General features: G+C 48.8%; 1 protein-coding gene across 11 annotated transcripts in view; it reads left to right on the top strand.

Annotated features, from left to right (window-relative positions):
• LOC140391880 (spermatogenesis-associated protein 13-like) overlaps nucleotides 1-20,572 on the top strand; it is a 524,178-nt gene that overhangs the window by 417,431 nt on the left and 86,175 nt on the right. The window lies entirely within an intron of this gene.

Raw genomic sequence — 20,572 nt, 5'->3', positions numbered from 1 at the left:
AGTTCCTCATAGAAGGTCTTGAACACCTCATTTATCTTTCCTGCCCTTCGCACCGTGTCTCCCCTTTCGTCTCTAATTCCTCCTATTTCCCTCGCTGCTGCCCTCTTTCGCAATTGATGAGCCAACAGGCGACTCGCCTTTTCCCCATATTCATACCTCCTCCCCTGTGCCTTCCTCCACAGTACCTCCGCCTTTCTGGTGGTCAGAAGGTCAAATTCCGTCTGGAGTCGTCTCCTCTCCCTGTACAATTCCTCCTCCGGGGTCTCTGCAAATTCCCTATCCACCCTTAAAATCTCCCCCAGTAATCTTTCCCTTTCCTTGGCCTCTGTTTTCCTTTTGTGGGCCCCAATGGAGATCAGCTCTCCTCTGACCACCGCTTTTAGTGCTTCCCATACCACTCCCACAGGGACCTCGCCGTCGTCATTGACCTCCAGGTATCTCTCAATACACCCCCGCACTCTTGCACACACTCCCTCATCCGCCATCAGTCCCACATCTAATCGCCAGAGTGTTCTCTGCTCCCTTTCCTCTCCTAATTCCAGGTCCACCCAGTGTGGGGCATGATCCGAAACCGCTATGGCTGAGTACTCAGCTTCTTCCACCCTAGAGATCAACGACCTTCCCAAAACAAAAAAATCTATCCGGGAGTACACTTTATGGACATGGGAGAAGAAGGAATACTCCCTAGCCCTAGGTCTAAGAAATCGCCATGGATCCACTCCCCCCATTTGGTCCATAAACCCCTTAAGTACCTTGGCCGCTGCCGGCCTTCTTCCGGTCCTTGAGCTGGATCTATCTAGCCCCGGGTCCAGCACCGTATTAAAGTCCCCTCCTAAAATCAAGTTTCCTACCTCCAGGTCCGGTATACGCCCCAGCATCCGTCTCATAAATCCCGCATCGTCCCAGTTTGGGGCATACACGTTAACCAACACGACCTCCATTCCCTCCAGCCTGCCACTCACCATTACATATCTACCTCCGCTATCTGCTACAATGTTCTTTGCTTCAAATGCGACCTGTTTCCCCACCAAAATGGCCACCCCTCTATTCTTTGCGTCCAGTCCTGAGTGGAACACCTGTCCCACCCATCCTTTCCTTAGCCTAACTTGGTCCGCCACCTTTAGGTGCGTCTCTTGGAGCATAACCACGTCTGCCCTTAGTCCTTTCAAATGCGCGAGCACTCGGGCCCTTTTTATCGGTCCGTTCAGGCCTCTCACGTTCCACGTGATCAGCCTCACTAGGGGGCTACCTGCCCCCCTCCCGTGTCGACTAGCCATTACCTTCTCTAGGCCAGTCCCATATCCCGCCTCCGCGCTCCCGCTCGCTCCCCCAGCGTCGCACACCATCCCCGCCCACCCACTCTTTAGCCATTTCCTTTTGGATTTCCGCAGCAGCAACCCAGTTGTCCCCCCCCCCCTTCTCCCTCCCTCCTCCCCTCCCCGCTAGATCTCTTTCTAGCTTGATTGCTCCCCCCATATTACTTCCGTAAGTCAGCTGACTTCAACTGACCCCGGCTACTCCTGCTCACTCCTCGACCTCCCCATGTGGGGAACTCCCATCTGCCTTGCGCCTGTCTTCCCGCCTTATTCTTTCTGGTGCGGGAACATCCCTTTACCTGACCCGCCTCTTATGGCGCAGCTCCCTTTCCCCTCCCCCTCCCCTTCCCCATTCTCCAACTATGTCCCGTCTTTCCCCCCTCACCGGCGCCCACATTTCCCCAATGTCTCCCCCCTTCCCTGTTTACTTCTCAATTAACTTCCACCGTAACATTATCAATAACATTTCCTGCAGCATCAGTCCCTCAGTTCCGATCCAATTTCTCTTCTTTGATGAAGGTCCATGCTTCCTCCGCCGTCTCGAAATAATGGTGTCTCTCCTGATACGTGACCCATAGTCTTGCCGGCTGCAGCATCCCGAACTTCACCTTCCTTTTATGCAACACCTCTTTGGCTCGGTTGAAGCTCGCCCTCCTTCTCGCCACCTCCGCACTCCAATCCTGGTATACCCGTACCACTGCATTCTCCCATCTGCTACTCCGCACCTTTTTAGCCCATCTCAGGACCTCTTCTCTATCCTTAAGGCGGTAAAATCGCACGATTATCGCCCTGGGTGGTTCTCCCGCTTTTGGTCTTCTCGCCGGAATCCGATTTGCCCACTCCACCTCCAAGGGGCCCGTAGGGGCCTCAGCACCCATCAGTGAGCTCAGCATCGTACTTGCGTACGCTCCACAGTCCACTCCTTCCACACCCTCAGGGAGACCCAGTATCCGAAGGTTCTTCCTTCGCGTTCCATTTTCTAGGGCTTCGATCCTTTCAGTACACTTTTTATGAAGTGCCTCGTGCGTCTGTGTCTTAACCGCCAGGCCCAGGATCTCGTCCTCAATATCTGTCACCTTCTGCTCCACCACACGGAGCTCTGTCTCCTGGGTCTTTAATGTCTCCTTGAGCCCCTCAATTGCCTGTAGCAACGGGGTCAGCACCTCCCTCTTCAGCAGCTCCACGCACCGTCTCACAATTTCATGCTCAGGCCCCCATGTCGCCTGCGCTTTCTCCGCCGCCATCTTGTACTTCTCTCTTTCTGACCCTTTGGTCGACGATTCCTCGCGCTGCAGCCGCCGCCGCCGGTTTTTTCCTCCTTCGTTTGGGGGGGACTCCCTTCTCACACGCCCCACACCGGGTTGCGTCGTCGAAAAATTCCCCGTTGAGGCTCTTAAAAGAGCCCGAAGGTCCGTCGGAGCTGGAGCCGCCGAAGCGTGCGGCTAGCTAGGCATCACCGCAACCGGAAGTCCCTTCAGTGGCCTTGATGAGGTCTTTTCACAGTTGTTCCCTCTGCTGCTAGAATTCACCTTTGATACAGGCCCTCAGGTCAGCTTGCAGCTTTAAGCTTGCCCTTCCCCCGCCTGCATGCTGGAAGAGGCCCTGTTTATCCTGTAGTTGCAGCCAAATCTTTCACTGTTTCTGCGTGTGTCTGGCAACCAAGAGACATACCCTTCCTGGGGGACACTGTCGGGGGAATATTGCCGCCTTCTTCCCACACTGGGAAATGTCAAACAAATGCCGTGGGGGCCCTGTAAAAGAGCCCAAAAGTCCGTTCCAAGCAGGAGCTGCCGAATATGCGACCTAGCTCTGCATAGCCGCACCCGGAAGTCTGCCGGAGGGCTTCTTAACACACACCATGGAGCTGACGCGTGGCGTGGCTCCGTGACCCGGGATAGCACCCCTTGGTCCTGGAGATCCTGCAGCTGCTGCTTGAGGCGGTCTTTGAGTGGCGCTGGGACCCTGCGAGGTGCGTGAATGACTGGGGTAACGTCCGGTTTGAGCCGAATTCTGTAGGTGTAGGGCAGTGTTCCCATGCCCTCGAATGTCTCCTGGTTGTGGGTGAGGAGCGATTGGAGCTGTGCCCTGAATTCTGCATCCGGGAAGTCAGATGTGCCTTCTGGAGACAGAGCGTGGACTCGTTGCACGAGGTGGAGAACCTTGCATGCCTGTGCGCCTAGCAGGGAGTCCTTTGATGATCCGACTATCTCGAATAAGAGTGTGGCCGTGTGTGTGTTGTGTGTCACCTGGAGCTGGCAGGATCCCATAGCCGGGATAACGTTCCCATTGTAGTCGACCATCTTGCAACGGGATGGCCGAATTGATGGTCTGATCTTCATGGCGTAGAAGGCTGACCATGCTATGAGGTTGGCGGAGGCGCCAGTGTCCAGACGGAATGTTATCGGTGATCGGTTGACCGTTAGGGTGGCACACCATTCATCACCCGGATTGACAGTGTTCACTTGCAACGGCTGGTGGGTCCTGGCTGGAGACATCCGGTTCCCATCAATGACCGCAACACGGAAGGCGTCCCGGTCGTCTGTGTCACTGGTCTGGATATCGTCTGGGCACGACTCGTAGTAAGGAGGCTGAATGGTCCGGACGTCCCTGCAAGGTTGTCGGAATTGGGGAACATTGGCAGGTTGAGCTGCTCGACAGCAGGCAGCGTAGTGGCCCATCTTGCCACAGCGGAGGCATTGTCGTTTTTTTGCGGGACATTGCCGCTTTAAATGTGCGGCTCCGCAGTTGCCGCACGTCGTGATGTCATGGTGTTCGTTGCGCCACCGTGCATGCGCAGTTCGGCCTTGCGTCGAGAGCGCCTGGGCATCACGTCCCTCTGTGCGGACGTTGTTTTTGGCGCGCACAAACACGGGAGGCCTCGAAAAGCGCGCGAAATGGCCGCCCTCGTCCGGGCTGCGGGCCGGGAGGAACTCGATCGCCTGGACCCGTTCGGCCTCGTCGGACGCCTGCCTCGCCGATCCGGCCGCGTAGGACCCCTGCTGCGCTGATTCGGCCGCCTGAAATTGGGAGTAGCGGCTAGTCGCGTTTTCATACAGGACACAGGCTTCAATTGCGGAGGCTAGGGTGAGACCTTTTATTTTTAAGAGCTGCTGGCATAGGGTGCCCGAGGTGACCCCAAAAACGATCTGGTCCCGAATCATGGAATCGGAGGTGGTGTCGTAACCGCAGGACTGTGCGAGGATACGGAGATGCGTAAGGAAGGATTGAAAGGGCTCATCCTTACACTGCAGGCGCTGCTGGAAGAGATACCTCTCGAAACTTTCGTTGACCTCGACATTGAAGTGTTGGTCGAGTTTGAGAAGGATCGTCTTGTACTTGGTCTTGTCCTCACCTTCTGCGAACACCAGGGAGTTGTAGACATGGATGGCGTGTTGACCTGCCGTGGAGAGGAGGATGGCGATCTTTCTGGTGTCCGCAGCGCTCTCCTTTTCGTTGGCTTCCAGGAAGAGCTGGAAGCGCTGTTTGAACAGCTTCCAATTAACGCTGAGGTTTCCAGCGACTTGTAGCGGCTGCGGTGTGCTGACGGTGTCCATGGCGCAGGATGGCAGATTCCGGAGGATCCGTAGGTAGGTCCCACATTTACGCCTGGTACTATGATGTGTTGGGTACTCTGCTACACAGACGAACCAACACGGTTGCGAATGGTACAACTCAGTTTTATTGCTAACATTTATTTACAGTGGTAAACTGGTTACTGAGGTTCAATCATAACCCTAGAATCTGTGGACCTATTCCTAATACTATCTTGTAGTGGCACTCAGCACATGGTGGATGTCTGAGTGGCTTGCTATGAGCTCTGTGCCCTGAGCTGTCTCCTGCTGGAATGCTCAGGAAGTGTCATGTTCCCTGTTTTGTACTGTGTATGCTCTTGCCTGTGATTGGCTGTGGTGTTGTATGTGTGTTGATTGGTCCGTTGATCTGTCCATCAGTATGTATGTGCTATGATGTTTACCTGAATATCATGACAGAATACTGAGGGAGGTAAGGGAGGAAATTACTAGGGCCTTGACAGAAATCTTTGTATCCTCATTGGCTAATGGTGAGGTCCCAGAGGACTGGAGAATAGACAATGTAATTCCTTTGTTTAAGAAGGGTAGCAAGGATAATCTAGGAAATTACATGATGTGGAGATGCCGGCGTTGGACTGGGTTGAGCACAGTAAGAAGTCTTCCAACACCAGTTAAAGTCCAACAGGTTTGTTTCAAATCACTATCCGCAAATCCACCAACCTTTGTGTCATCTGCAAACTTACTAATCAGACCAGTTACATTTTCCTCCAAATCATTTATATATACTGCAAACAGCAAAGGTCCCAGCGCTGATCCCTGCGGAACACCACTAGTCACAGGCCTCCATTCAAAACAGCACCCTTCCACTGCAACCATCTATCTTCTATGACCGAGCCAGTTCTGTATCTATCTTGCCAGCTCACCTCTGATCCTGTGTGACTTCACCTATTGTAGCAGTCTGCCATGAGGGATTTTGTCAAAGACTTCACCGAGGTCCATATAAACAACATCATCAAACATTTTTGTCACTTCCTCAAAAAACCCAGTCAAGTTAGTGAGGCACAACCTCCCCTTCACAAAACCATGCCGCCTCTCGCTAATAAGTCCATTTGTTTCCAAATGGGAGTAAATCCTGTCCTGAAGAATCCTCTCCAAAAATTTCCCTACCACTGATGTAAGGCTCACTGGCCTGTAATTTCCCAGTGTGAAGTCTTACAACACCAGGTTAAAGTCTAACAGGTTTGTTTCAAATCACTAGCTTTCGGAGCACTGCTTCTTCCCCCGGTGAATGAAGAGGTAGGTTCCAGAAACATTTATATAGACAAAGTCAAAGATGCAAGACGATCCTTTGAATGCGAGCGTTTGCAGGTAATTAAGTCTTTACAGAGCTAGAGAGAGGAGTAACCCCAGGTTAAAGAGGTGTGAATTAGTTTCTCTGTTTTGGGGAGGTCTTTTATAGGGGTCTCGAGTGGGGGGGATTGGGTCACCCTCATTCGTGTATACTGTGGGGACGAGTGTTATCCATAAATCCTGTGGTTGGAGGGGTGTGTGTGTGTGTGTGTGTGTGGGGGGGGGGGGGGGGGGGGGGTCGAGAGGGGGCAGTTGCCAGACCTCGCTATCAGGCCGCCTGCTCAAAACCTTAGCCCGATAGTGGGATTTGTGAGAGAATCCCTTGCAAATCCCACCATTCATAAATTTGCATGGCCTCTGTGTGCCACTCCCAGTGCGAGGGCAAATCAGAGGTGATTCACCTCCGAGGGAGAACAGAGTCTCCCAAAAGAAGAACCCTGCCCGATATATTCAATACATACAAGGCCATGGTCAGACCTTGATAGGTTTTGGAAAAAAAACAGTCATTCCATCGAGGAAATTATCACAGGCTTTAACAGAAACTCAATTGGAGATTCATAGAATCGTAGAATCTGTGCAGTGCAGAAGGAGGCCATTCAACCCATCAAGTCTACACCAACCCTCTGAAAGTGTACCCTGCCACTCCCCTGCCGTATCCCTGTAACCCCATCTAACCTTTTGGGCACTGAGGGACAATTTAGAATGGCCAATCCACATAACTTGCGCATTTTTGGGCTGTGGGGGCAGCACGGTGCTGCAGTGGTTAGCATTGCTGCCTCATGGCGCCGAGGTCCCAGGTTCGATCCCAGCCCCAGGTCACTGGCCGTGTGGAGTTTGCACATTGTCCCCGTGTTTGCGTGGGTTTTGTCCCCACAACCCAAAGATGTGCATGGTAGGTGGATTGACCACGCTAAATTGCCCCTTAATTGGGTACTCAAAATTTATTTTTTAAAAATAATAATTTTTGGACTGTGGGAGGAAACAGAAGCACATGGAGGAAATCCACACAGACGCAGGGGAAATGTGAAAACTCCGCACAGTCAGTCACCCAATTTGGTATTGAACCCAGGTCCCTGGCACTTTGAGGCAGCAGTACTAACCACTGTGCCGCCATGCCACTTCTGTTTTTATTCCTTATTGTTGCAATCCCAGTTGATAATATTGGACACGTCAGATGCCAGAGTGCAACCTGCTTGATCGATACTGACTTTGTTCTATTATTGAAACTGTGGAGGAAGGTTACCGAATCAATTTCCAGGAGTTTACTGATGAACTTTTAATGCAAAGAATAAAACATTTATCAACGAGTAAAATAACTACATTACACCAGACAAAAAGGTTGGAAAGATCTCCAAAAACACAAGAAAATTATTCAAACTCACACCATTCCTTTTATCCCAGCAATAGTCTTACAGACACACAACCCAGTGAAGATTCACTAACACAAAAGCTTCTTGCTTGGGCTGGCCCAGTTGCAAAGGTTTTCTACCAGCACAACTCTGAGCATTTACCAGATGTTTTTTCCCAACTGTTCTCTTGTCCCGAGAAACCCAAAACCACAATTGCAAAGCAAACAGGAATTCCCTAAACTCAGACCCCCAACAGGCTTTTGCAATATTTCTTATCGCTAAACTCAGAACTCCTGTCTTCACTCTCTAACATATACACTCTGAACTTCTTTTCTGTTTTTCTTTATCTCTTTTTGTCAATGGACCCTTGGCGCCAAGCAACAGCACAGTTTTTTTTTCTCCTTTGTGTTTTTTCCCATCATTTCTAAACTTCCATTCATCATGGGTTAAAAAGAGGTTGTAAGATGTAATGCTTCATCACGGTGTCTCTTTTTTCAGCAATGCTTAAGTTCTCCACTGCCAAGCAACTAGAAGTAATTTCACCTCATCTCAGTGCTAAATGATTGGCCCCTTATCCTGAGACTGTGCCCCCATGTTTTCCGACCAGCACAAACAATCGCTCAGCATCCACCCTATCTGGGAACATCAGCAAAATTGATGACTGACAATGGGGGAATTTGCTAATGACAAGTTTAGAGACATATGAAAAATATGAACATTGTTCTCAAAACATTGCTATCCAGGAAGTCAATTTCTTTTTCATGGGCTCTTCTTGGGACTTTCTCGAGGGTAATCTTTGCATTTCGGAGACTCCTTATTCATTAACTCTTTTATTAGGTGATGCAGTCATGTCGTAAAATTACCGTCGGTACTTGTGTTAATTTTTTCAGGGCTTCCTTTAGGCAGATAACAGCACTGGCTGAATATATATTACTAAATATTTTAACTAAGTAGCTGTAATAAGGTGTTTTTGCGAATTTATTGTAAATAATCTCCATTCTGTATCCAGAATGTAAATTCTAATTAATTAACCTATTGCAAATTAATCTCACATCTGCCTATTCTTAAAAAAATTAATTGCTAGCTATTAGCACTTTCCAGCATTCTTTGGCTTTGTTGTACCCACAATCCGTTCACTAGGTAGCCATTACTTCCTTACGGAGTGTAGCCACCTGGGTTGGCCACTTCCCGACTTAAAATGGAGAACCGCAAAGACTGAAGGGAAATTCAGCCAACACAGGCAAAATTGAGCAAGTGCAGAAATCATGTGTATTGAAACTTGCAAAAACCAGACAGCACTGAAACCAGCAGCCATCTGCATAGTAATGAGTGATTCCAAGGCACAGTCGCAACACTTAAGGTGAATAAAGCCAAGCCAGACTCCTCGGCGCCAGCAGGAACCAAGACAAAGGAAGGCCAACGGACATTTAGGGACCGCCCAGCGATCAGGGAACAACTCCAGTATTGGAGAAATCGATCCAAATGATCGGAACGCAGTCCAATAATTTGGAACCAGGTACGGGGTCCGCCCCGAAGGGCGGGAAGCCCCTGGGGACTGTAAAGTAAAGCCCCCAAGTTCAAATCGTCCTTCTTGGCAGGGTCACTCAACAATGTGAATCAACCCCTGAGAGTGAACTGCCCAAGCGGCCACATCAACCAAATAAGTCTCCAGTCAACGCACGCTACGAGATAGGCGCTCCTAGCTACAAGTCCATACTAGCTTTTGAATCCTGCAGACTCAGGACCTGAACGAAAGGCCATTTGTTCCCCTGACCTGGTGGGCGAATTCCGAAGCTAAGTATAGGCCTTTTAGTGATAGGAATAGTCTAGGAAGTAGAGTTTATGCATGAGTAGTGATTTACTGTGTATAATAATTGTGTTTTGATTTGAATCTTACTAATTGGTGTGTTGAGTTATTGATCATTACTTGAACTTGAACCTCGTGGTGGTATCATAAAGATACCTGGCGACTCTAAAGCAAAGGTTAAACAAACAGAGCAAATTACAAATTAAGAGCCAACCAAAAGTTAGTAACATGATCTATCACCTGACCTATTAATCATTGCCCTTTGTTTGATGCAGAAAACCTTCCAAACATCTGTATTTAGGTATGTAGCTGTACTAGAATCATAGAATCCCGGCAGTGCAGAAAGAGGCCATTCGGCCCATCGAGTTTGCACCGACCTTCCAAGAGAGCACCCTAACCTAGGCTCAATCCCCACTCTGTTTGTAACAATTTAGCATATCCAATCCACCTAACCTGTACATCTTTGGACTGTGGGAGAAAACCGGTGCACCTGGAGGAAACCCATGCAGACACTGGGAGAACGTGCAGACTCCACACTGTCGCCTGAGGAATCAAACCTGGGTCCCTGGTGCTGTGCCACCATGCCACCCCTTACTGTGATTAGAATCAAAATCAATAGTCCCATTGTGAGCACCACTGCAGACCCAAGGTTTAGGTATCTGGCAAATAATTTGAGAGGCCGACAGTAGAATTCATTCAGGTGGATGTTCCTCCATTTTTCCATTTCCCTGGCCAGTATCTGCTCCACCAGCATTCCTGACTCTGACCCATCCAACCCCCAAACCTGAGCCAAGTTCCAACCCCAGGGTTGGAATCACCTTGGATGATTGAGTGTCACTAAGTGAACATAGAAAAATAGGAATTAGGAGCAGAAGTGGGCAATTCAGTCTTTTGAGCCTGCTCCGCCATTCAATCAGGGCATGGCTGGTCTCTTTGTGGTCTCAAATCCACGCCGCACCTGTTCCCCATATTCCTTTAACCTGTTCTTTTATCAGAAGTATATCTATCTTCTTCTTGAAACCATTTAATGGTTCAGACTCCACCGAACTATGAGGCAGCGAATTCCACAAATTCACCACCCTCTGCGAAAAGTAGTCCCTCCTCATCTCAGTTTTCAATCTACCGCCTCTCAACCTGTATCTGTGACCTCCTGGTCTAGATTTCCCACAAGGAGGAACATTTAGTCTACCTTTACTTGATCAATCCCTTTTAGTATTTTATATAACTCGATCAGATCCCCTCTCATTCTTCTAAGCGGCAGCATGTATAGCCCAAACTGTTTAATCTCTCCTCCTACGTCAACCCTTTCATCCCCGGAATCAATCTGGTGAACCTCCTCTGAACTGCCTCCAATGCCACTGTATCCTTCCTCAAATAAGGAGACCAAAACTGGACATAATACTCCAGATGTGGTCTCACCAACACCCTATACAATTGCAACAACACTTCTCTACTTTTTTACTCCAGACCTTTTGCAAAATTCCATTTGCCTTTTTAATTACATGTTGTACCTGCATACCAACTTTCTGTGATTCATGAAAAAAGACACCCAGATCCCTCTGCCCAGAAGCGTTTTGAATCTGCTTTCGATTTGGATACTAATTTGCCTTTCTATTTTTTGGCCAAATTGGATAACCTCACACATATCCACATTAAACTTAATCTGCCAAACCTATTTTAGTATCATCTGCAAATTTTGCTATGTTACACTCTGTTCCTGCTTACAAATAATTTATATAGATTGTAAACAGTTGAGCTCCGTGGACTGACCCCTGCAGCACCCTGCTAGTTACAGTTCGATAGCCAGAGAAGGACCTGCTGCTTGTTGCTGTCTTTCCCTTGTCTGGGATCAGGCTCTGTGAGATGATGGCACAGTCGCAACTTACGAACAGAAGAATTAGGAGCTAGAGTAGGGCACTAGGTACCTCTCACCTGTTCTGTCATTCAACAGGATCACCACTGATCTGATTGTAACCTCAACTCCACATTCCTCCCTGTCCCTGATCACCTTCCACCCCCTAGTAATCAGGATATTTAGCTCTGTCTTAAAAATATTAAAAGATTCTGCTTCCACTGCCTTTTGAGGAAAGGATTAGTAAGTTTGCGGATGGCACAAAGGTTGGTGGAAGTGCAGAGAGTGATGAGGATTGTCAGAGAATGCAGCAGGATAGAAATCAGTTGGAGACGTGGGCGGAGGAGAGATGGCCAATGGAGTTTAATCCGGACAAATGTGAGGGAATGCATTTTGGAAGGATTAATACAGGTGGGAAATATACAGTAAATAGCAGAATCCTGAAGAGTATTGACAGATAGGTCAGCACGGTGGCGCAGTGGGTTAGCCCTGCTGCCTCAAGGCGCCGAGGTCCCAGGTTCGATCCTGGCTCTGGGTCACTGTCCGTGTGGAGTTTCCACATTCTCCCCATGTTTGCGTGGGTTTCGCCCCCACAACCCAAAGATGTGCAGGCTAGGTGGATTGGCCACGTTAAATTGCCCCTTAATTGGAAAAAGCGAATTGGGTACTCTAAGTTTATTTTTAAAAGAGTATTGACAGATAGAGGGATCTGGGTGTCTTTGCTCATGAATTGGAAGTCAGAGAGGCAGCATGGTGGCACAGTGGTTAGCACTGCTGCCTCACAGTGCCAAGGACCCGGGTTTGATCCTGGCCCCAGGTCACTGTTTGTGTGAAATTTGCACATTCTCCCTGTGTCTGCATGGGTCTCATCCAACAACCCAAAAAGATGTGCAAGTAGGTGAATTGGCCACGTTAAATTGCTCCTTAATTGGGGAAAAAAAAGAATTGGGTACTCTAAATTTATTTTTTTCAAAGATTGGAAGTCAGGCTTTAGTGGAGGGGTGAGGGGTGGCTTTTAATATATAGACACAATAGATAATGAGATTCATATCTAAAAACTCACTCATATCCCAATAAATCATGCTCGGTTGTCACAGAAAGATGATCTTGCATCTAAAAAAGAAACAACAGTTGAGAAGCTGATTAGGTAATTGAATTGGTATACACTAAGACAAGACAGATGTCAGTTTTGATATATTGGAATTTAGTAGTATGATGAGACACCCTATAATTGGAGTTGTATTAAGGAAAATAAAAATTAACTGGAGTACACATTTTTCCATAATTTTCAGCCTTGGGGACCCAAAGGTCATGATATTAGACCTTTTAAGTAACACTTAACCTTCTCCAATCTTCTGGAAGGGTATTCAAGTTTAATTGGTTTTATAATATTCCTGATGGGTGAAAATGGAAACTGTTATCCCTTGGCTCGAATTAAAAAAAAAGTGATTAAAAGTTTCTTCAGCTGTAGAAACATTGGCTCTTTTAAGAACAAGAGACATGGAATAGGATTTTCCAACCCATCCCACCTGGCAGTGGAACAGCAGTTTTGGAAAATCCTGTCGGCCAATGAGAAGCTGCCTCCCTGTGGAAAATCCCCCCATGGGAAGGGTGCTGGAAAATTCCAGCCATGGAGTTTTACTTGTCTAATACTTTTGGAAACAATTCTATACAAGGTGCATTTTGAGAATTGTTTGCCCATGACGTTCCCTGTGGGATAACTTGCCTTCAACAAAGTGTGACTGAAAAATGTTTTTTAAAAAAAATATATATTTTATTCAAAATTTTTGGCCAACCATAACAGTACATTGTGTATCTTTCACACGGTAATATAACAATATAAATAACAATGGCCAGTTTTTTAAACAAGAAATAAATAATATATAAACAACATCAAAATTTTTTTAAAAACTAAATGGCAACTGCCTTGTCCCAAATAAATACCCTCCAAAAAATACAATTCAGCCGTCCAGTATACAATTACCTATAACAACAACCTATACATATTATACTTATACACTAACATCCCTGAGAGTCCTTCTGGTTCTTCTTCTCTCCCCCCCCCCCCCCCCCGGGTTGCTGCTGCTGTCTTCTTTTTTCCATTCCCTCTATCTTTCTGTGAGGTATTCGACGAACGGTTGCCACCGCCTGGTGAACCCTTGAGCCGATCCCCTTAAGACGAACTTAATCCGTTCCAGCTTTATAAACCCTGCCATGTCATTTATCCAGGTCTCCACACCCGGGGGCTTGGCTTCCTTCCACATCAACAGTATCCTGCGCCGGGCTACTAGGGACGCAAAGGCCAAAACATCAGCCTCTTTCGCCTGCTGCACTCCCGGCTCTTCTGCAACCCCGAATATAGCCAACCCCCAGCTTGGTTCGACCTGGACCCCCACCACCTTCGAAAGCACCTTTGTCACCCCCACCCAAAACCCCTGTAGTGCCGGACATGACCAGAACATGTGGGTGTGATTCGCTGGGCTTCTCGAGCATCTCGCACACCTATCCTCCACTCCAAAAAATTTACTGAGCCGTGCTCCAGTCATATGCACCCTGTGTAACACCTTAAATTGTATCAGGCTTAGCCTGGCACACGAGGACAATGAGTTTACCCTACTTAGGGCATCAGCCCACAGCCCCTCCTCAATCTCCTCCCCCAGCTCTTCTTCCCATTTCCCTTTCAGCTCATCTACCATAATCTCCCCCTCGTCCCTCATTTCCCTATATATGTCTGATACCTTACCGTCCCCCACCCATTTTTGAGATCACTCTGTCCTGCACCTCCTGCGTCGGGAGCTGCGGGAATTCCCTCACCTGTTGCCTCGCAAAAGCCCTCAGTTGCATATACCTGAATGCATTCCCTTGGGGCAACCCATATTTTTCGGTCAGCGCTCCCAGACTTGCAAACGTCCCATCTACAAACAGATCTCTCAATTGTGTTACTCCTGCTCTTTGCCATGTTCCAAATCCCCCATCCATTCTCCCCGGAGCAAACCTATGGTTATTTCTTATCGGGGACCACACCGAGGCTCCCGTCTTTCCCCTATGCCGTCTCCACTGCCCCCAAATTTTCAGAGTAGCCACCACCACCGGGCTTGTGGTGTATTTCTTCGGTGAGAACGGCAACGGCACCGTCACCATAGCTTGTAGGCTAGTCCCCCTGCAGGACGCCCTCTCCAATCTCTTCCACGCCGCTCCCTCTTCTTCTCCCATCCACTTACATACCATTGAGATATTGGCGGCCCAGTAGTACTCACTTAGGCTCGGTAGTGCCAGCCCCCCCCTATCCCTACTACGCTGCAAAAATCCCTTCCTCACTCTCGGGGTCTTCCCGGCCCACACACAACTCATGATACTCTTCTCAATCCTTTTGAAAAAAGCCTTCGTGATCACCACCGGGAGGCACTGAAACACAAAGAGGAATCTCGGGAGGACCACCATTTTAACCGCCTGCACCCTCCCTGCCAGTGACAGGGATACCATGTCCCATCTCTTGAAGTCCTCCTCCATCTGTTCCACCAACCGCGTTAAATTTAACCTATGCAATGTACCCCAATTCTTGGCTATCTGGATCCCCAAGTAGCGAAAGTCCCTTGTTACCTTCCTCAGCGGTAAGTCCTCTATTTCTCTGCTCTGCTCCCCTGGATGCACCACAAACAACTCACTTTCCCCATGTTCAGTTTATATCCTGAAAATTCTCCAAACTCCCCAAGTATCCGCATTATCTCTGGCATCCCTTCCGCCGGGTCCGCCACATACAACAACAAATCGTCCGCATACAGAGATACCCGGTGTTCTTCTCCTCCCCTGAGTACTCGCCTCCACTTCCTGGAACCCCTCAATGCTATTGCCAGGGGCTCTATCGCCAGTGCAAACAATAATGGGGACAGAGGACATCCCTGCCTCGTCCCTCTATGGAGCCGAAAATACGCAGACCCCCGTCCATTCGTGACCACGCTCGCCATTGGGGCCCTATACAGCAGCTGTATCCATCTAATATACTCATCTCCAAAGCCAAATCTCCTCAACACCTCCCACAAATAATCCCACTCCACTCTATCAAATGCTCTCTTGGCATCCATCGCCACCGCTATCTCCGCTTCCCCCTCTGGTGGGGGCATCATCATTACCCCTAGCAGCCTCCGTATATTCGTATTCAGCTATCTCCCCTTCACAAACCCAGTTTGGTCCTCATGGACCACCCCCGGGACACAATCCTCTATCCTCATTGCCATTACCTTGGCCAGAATCTTAGCGTCTACGTTCAGGAGGGAAATGGGCCTATGGGACCCGCATTGCAGCGGGTCTTTTTCCTTCTTTAGGAGAAGCGATATCGTTGCCTCTGACATAGTCGGGGGCAGCTGTCCCCTTTCCCTCGCCTCATTAAAAGTTCTCATCAGTAGCGGGGCGAGCAAGTCCACATATTTCCTGTAAAATTCAACTGGGAATCCATCCAGTCCCGGGGCCTTCCCCGCCTGCATGCTCCTAATTCCTTTCACTACACGGTAGCATAGTGGTTAGCACAATTGCTTCACAGCTCCAGGGTCCCAGGTTCGATTCCCGTCTTGGGTCACTGTCTGTGCGGAGTCTGCACATCCTCCCCGTGTGTGCGTGGGTTTCCTCCGGGTGCTCCGGTTTCCTCCCACAGTCCAAAGATGTGCGGGTTAGGCGGATTGGCCATGCTAAATTGCCCTTTGTGTCCAAAATTGTCCTTCGTGTTGGGTGGGGTTACTGGGTTATGGGGATGGGGTGGAGGTGTGGACCTTGGGTAGGGTGCTCTTTCCAAGAGCCGTTGCAGACTCGATGGGCCGAATGGCCTCCTTCTGCACTGTAAATTCTATACTTCCTCCATTTCGATCTGTGCTCCCAGTCCCACCCTCTCCTGCTCCTCCACCTTAGGAAATTCCAGCTGGTCCAGAAAACACATCATTCTCTCCTTCCCATCCGGGGGCTGAGCTTCATATAATCTTTCATAGAATGCCTTGAACACTCCATTCACTCTCTCCGCTCCCCGCTCCATCTCTCCCTCCTCGTCCCTCACTCCCCCTATTTCCCTCGCTGCTCCCCTTTTCCTCAATTGGTGGGCCAGCAACCTGCTCGCCTTCTCCCCATATTCGTACTGTACACCCTGTGCCTTCCTCCACTGTGCCTCTGCAGTACTCGTTGTCAGCAAATCAAATTCTACGTGTAGCCTTTGCCTTTCCCTGTACAGTCCCTCCTCCGGTGCCTCCGCATATTGCCTGTCCACCCTCAGAAGTTCTTGCAGCAACCACTCCCGTTCCCTACTCTCCTGCTTTCCTTTATGTGCCCTGATTGATATCAGCTCCCCTCTAACCACTGCCTTCAGCGCCTCCCAGACCACTCCCACCTGGACCTCCCCATTATCATTGAGTTCCAAGTACTTTTCAATACACCCCCTCACCCTTAGACACACCCCCTCATCCGCCATTAGTCCCATGTCCATTCTCCAGGGTGGACGCCGTTCTTTTTCCTCCCCTATCTCCAAGTCCACCCAGTGTGGAGCGTGATCCGAAATAGCTATCGCCGTATACTCCGTCCCCCTCACCTTCGGGATCAACGCCCTTCCCAAAACAAAAAAGTCTATTCGCGAATAAACTTTGTGGACATAGGAGAAAAACGAAAACTCCTTGCTCCTAGGTCTGCTAAATCTCCATGGGTCTACTCCTCCCATCTGCTCCATAAAGTCTTTCAGCACCTTGGCTGCTGCCGGCCTCCTTCCAGTCCTGGACCTCGATCTGTCCAGCCCTGGTTCCAGCACCGTGTTAAAATCTCCACCCATTACCAACTTCCCCACCTCTAGGTCCGGGCTATGTCCTAACATGCGCCTCATAAAGTTGGCATCATCCCAGTTCGGGGCATATACGTTCACCAAGACCACCGCCTCCCCCTGTAATTTGCCACTCACCATCACGTATCTGCCCCCACTATCCGCCACTGTGGTCTTTGCCTCAAACATTACCCGCTTCCCCACTAGTATAGCCACCCCCCTGTTTTCGCATCTAGCCCCGAATGAAACACCTGCCCCACCCATCCTTTGCGTAGTCTAACCTGGTCTATCAGTTTCAAATGCGTCTCCTGTAACATCACCACATCTGCCTTAAGTTTCTTAAGGTGTGCGAGTACCCGTGCCCTCTTTATCGGCCCGTTCAGCCCTCTCACATTCCACGTGATCAGCCGGGTTGGGGGGCTCTTTACCCCTCCCCCCCTTGTCGATTAGCCATCCCCTTTTATCCAGCTCCTCACCCGGTTCCCACGCAGCTGTGTCCCCCCCAGGCGGTGCCCTCCTGCCCCGCCCACCCCATACCAGCTTCCCCTTCTCCCCAGCAGCAGCAACCCAGTAAATCCCCCCTCCCACCCCCCCCCCCCCGCTAGATCCCCCACTAGCGTAGTTACACCCCCATGTTGCTCCCAGAAGTCAGCAAACTCTGGCCGACCTCGGCTTCCCCCCGTGACCTCGGCTCGCACCGTGCGACGCCCCCTCCTTCCTGCTTCCCTATTCCCACCATAATTATCATAGCGCGGGAACAAAGCCCGCGCTTCCCTTTTGGCCCCGCCCCCAATGGCCAATGCCCCCAGCCCCTCCACCTCCCTTCCTCCCTCCCCCACAACCTGTGGAAGAGAGAAAAGTTACCGGGTCGCAGGATTGACAACATAAAAATCATCTCTCCCCCCTTTTTCCCCCCTCTTCGCCCCCCATATTCGCCCACCACTTTGTCTCAAACGTTCTTTTTTAATAACCCGCTTATTCCAATTTCTCTTCAACAATAAATGTCCACGCCTCATCCGCCGTTTCAAAGTAGTGGTGCTTCCCTTGATATGTGACCCACAGTCTTGCCGGCTGCAGCATTCCAAATTTAATCTTCTTTTTATGAAGCACCGCCTTGGCCCGATTAAAGCTCGCCCTCCTTCTCGCCACCTCCGCACTCCAGTCTTGATATACGCGGATCACCGCGTTCTCCCACCTACTGCTCCGAGTTTTCTTTGCCCATCTGAGGACCATCTCTCTGTCCTTAAAACGGAGGAATCTCATCACTATGGCTCTGGGAATTTCTCCTGCTCTCGGTCCTCGCACCATCACTCGGTATGCTCCCTCCACCTCCAGCGGACCCGTCGGGGCCTCCGCTCCCATTAACGAGTGCAGCATCGTGCTCACATCTGCCCCGACGTCCGCCCCTTCTGCACCTTCAGGAAGACCAAGAATCCTTAAATTCTTCCTCCTCGCATTATTCTCCAGCACCTCCAGCCTTTCCACACATCGTTTATGGTGTGCCTTGTGCATCTCCGTCTTCACCACCAGGCCCTGTATATCGTCCTCGTTCTCGGCAGCCTATGCCTTCACGACCCGAAGCTCCCGCTCCTGGGTCTTTTGCTCATCTTTTAGCCCTTCAATCGCCTGTAATATCGGGGCCAACAGCTCCTTCTTCATCTCCTTTTTAAGCTCTTCCACGCAGCGTTTCAAAAACTCGTGTTGTTCAGGGCCCCATATTAAACTGCCACCTTCCGACGCCATCTTGGTTTTTGCTTGCCTTCCTTGCCGCTGCTCTAGAGGATCCACCGCAATCCGGCCACTTTCCTCTCCTTTTTCCATCCGTATCCAGGGGGGATTCCCTTCTGGTTTACCGCACAGTACTTTTAGCCGTTAAAATTGCCGTTGGGGCTCTTATTAAGAGCCCAAAAGTCCGTTCCACCGGGAGCTGCCGAAACGTGCGACTTAGCTGGTCATCGCCGCACCCGGAAGTCACTGAAAAATGTTAATGACTAAATTTTGGTATTGTAAAAGAGATGCCAAAAGAAAATAAATTTCCATGGTAAGATGGGTCGATGCAAGTCATCAAATATCGGATTGCTTTACAAAAGGAGGTCCTAGAAGAGAAATGAATGTATTGTATAGTGGTGAAGTGTACAGAAAATGGAAAGTCGCTTTTTTCTTTTTGATTTGATTTGGAAACATTTGGAAACAGTCTATTATAAAGAGATGTATGTAAATTGTATTAAAGTTAAGGGTACACAAGCAAAGGAGGTTGGTTAAGCACCTCAAGCGTATATAACAACTTACCTCTGAGACACTGGATTTGTTTTACATTTGCGGGCATCACTGACTAGGCCAGCATTTATTGCCCTTGAGAAGGTGGTGATGAGCTGTCGTCTTGGACCGCTGAAGTCCAGGTTGGGTTGGGAGGGGCAGACATTTCTAATGTTGTTTGTGACATAAATCTAGTATCAAGTGAAAGATTGGCATCTAGCTTCCCACTTCATATTGCTTCAGAGTGTAACAACAGGGACCACTACTTTTGGATTCAATGTATGCACATTTACTGGCTGAACTCCATTCATAGGTAAGTCACTAAAGCTGAAGATTTCCTTACGTCTGCTGCCTTGACTTTGACGGAAGATATGTAGAAACCCAGGATAGATACATGAATAAAGGTTTCCAGTAATTTCACACAATTGTCACTTGTGTTTCTTAACATTATATAACAAAATAATTGTACAGGAAATGTGCAAGGCAAGAAACTGGATGGTTATTGTGCTCAATCAGATCCAAATGGTTCAAATGGATTTGCTCAACTCAGGATATAACTTTAGTTGGTGCATTGGTGACATCATATTCACAGAATGCTGTGATTGACTGACTATCCTCGTCAGTTTTAATGTGGAAGAAAATTGGACTTTTAGAAAAATAAAAATACATTGGTCAGGAGAACATGTTTCAGTGATATAGTGAATTTTTATTAACAGAATGTAGCTCAACTAGCCTGGGGCAAAAGCCTTCTAATTGAAGATCATTTCAATGTTGCTGGGTTGTACTTGAGTTTGTAATATGGCCCTGTGCATGTTAGTTTTGAACTCTGGCAATAGCTAAAGTGCACAGCCTGCATTAAATAATCATAGGATAATAGAATCCCAACAGTGCAGAAGAAAACAATTTAGCCCACCAAGTTCAAGCTGGCTCTGTACAAAAGCAATTCAGCTAGTCCCGCTGCCCAAGTCTTTCCGCTTAACGCTGCACTGTACTTTAAAAAAAAATATTCAGTTTTTTTAATTTAAAGTGCTCAATTCTTTTGTTCCCAACTATGGAGGCAATTTAGCATGGCCAATCCACCTACCCTGCAGATCTTTGGGTTGTGGGGGTGAGATCCACACAGACACGGGGTGAATGTGCAAACTCCACAAGGACAGTGGCCTGGGGCTAGGAAGTGTGTTTCAGATGTTAACCATTCATTTTGCTTAAAAGTTTATCATGTCAACTTTGGTTTATTTGCCAATTACCTTAAATCTGTGCCTCCTACTCTTAACCCTCCGTCTTTTAAAAAAAATAAATTTAGAGTACCCAATTTCTTTTCCAA

The sequence above is a fragment of the Scyliorhinus torazame genome, chromosome 15, assembly GCF_047496885.1.
Source record: "Scyliorhinus torazame isolate Kashiwa2021f chromosome 15, sScyTor2.1, whole genome shotgun sequence".
Taxonomy (NCBI): Eukaryota; Metazoa; Chordata; class Chondrichthyes; order Carcharhiniformes; family Scyliorhinidae; genus Scyliorhinus; species Scyliorhinus torazame.
Note: the sequence above shows the minus strand (reverse complement) of the source record. Positions and strands in the feature narration are given on the sequence as shown.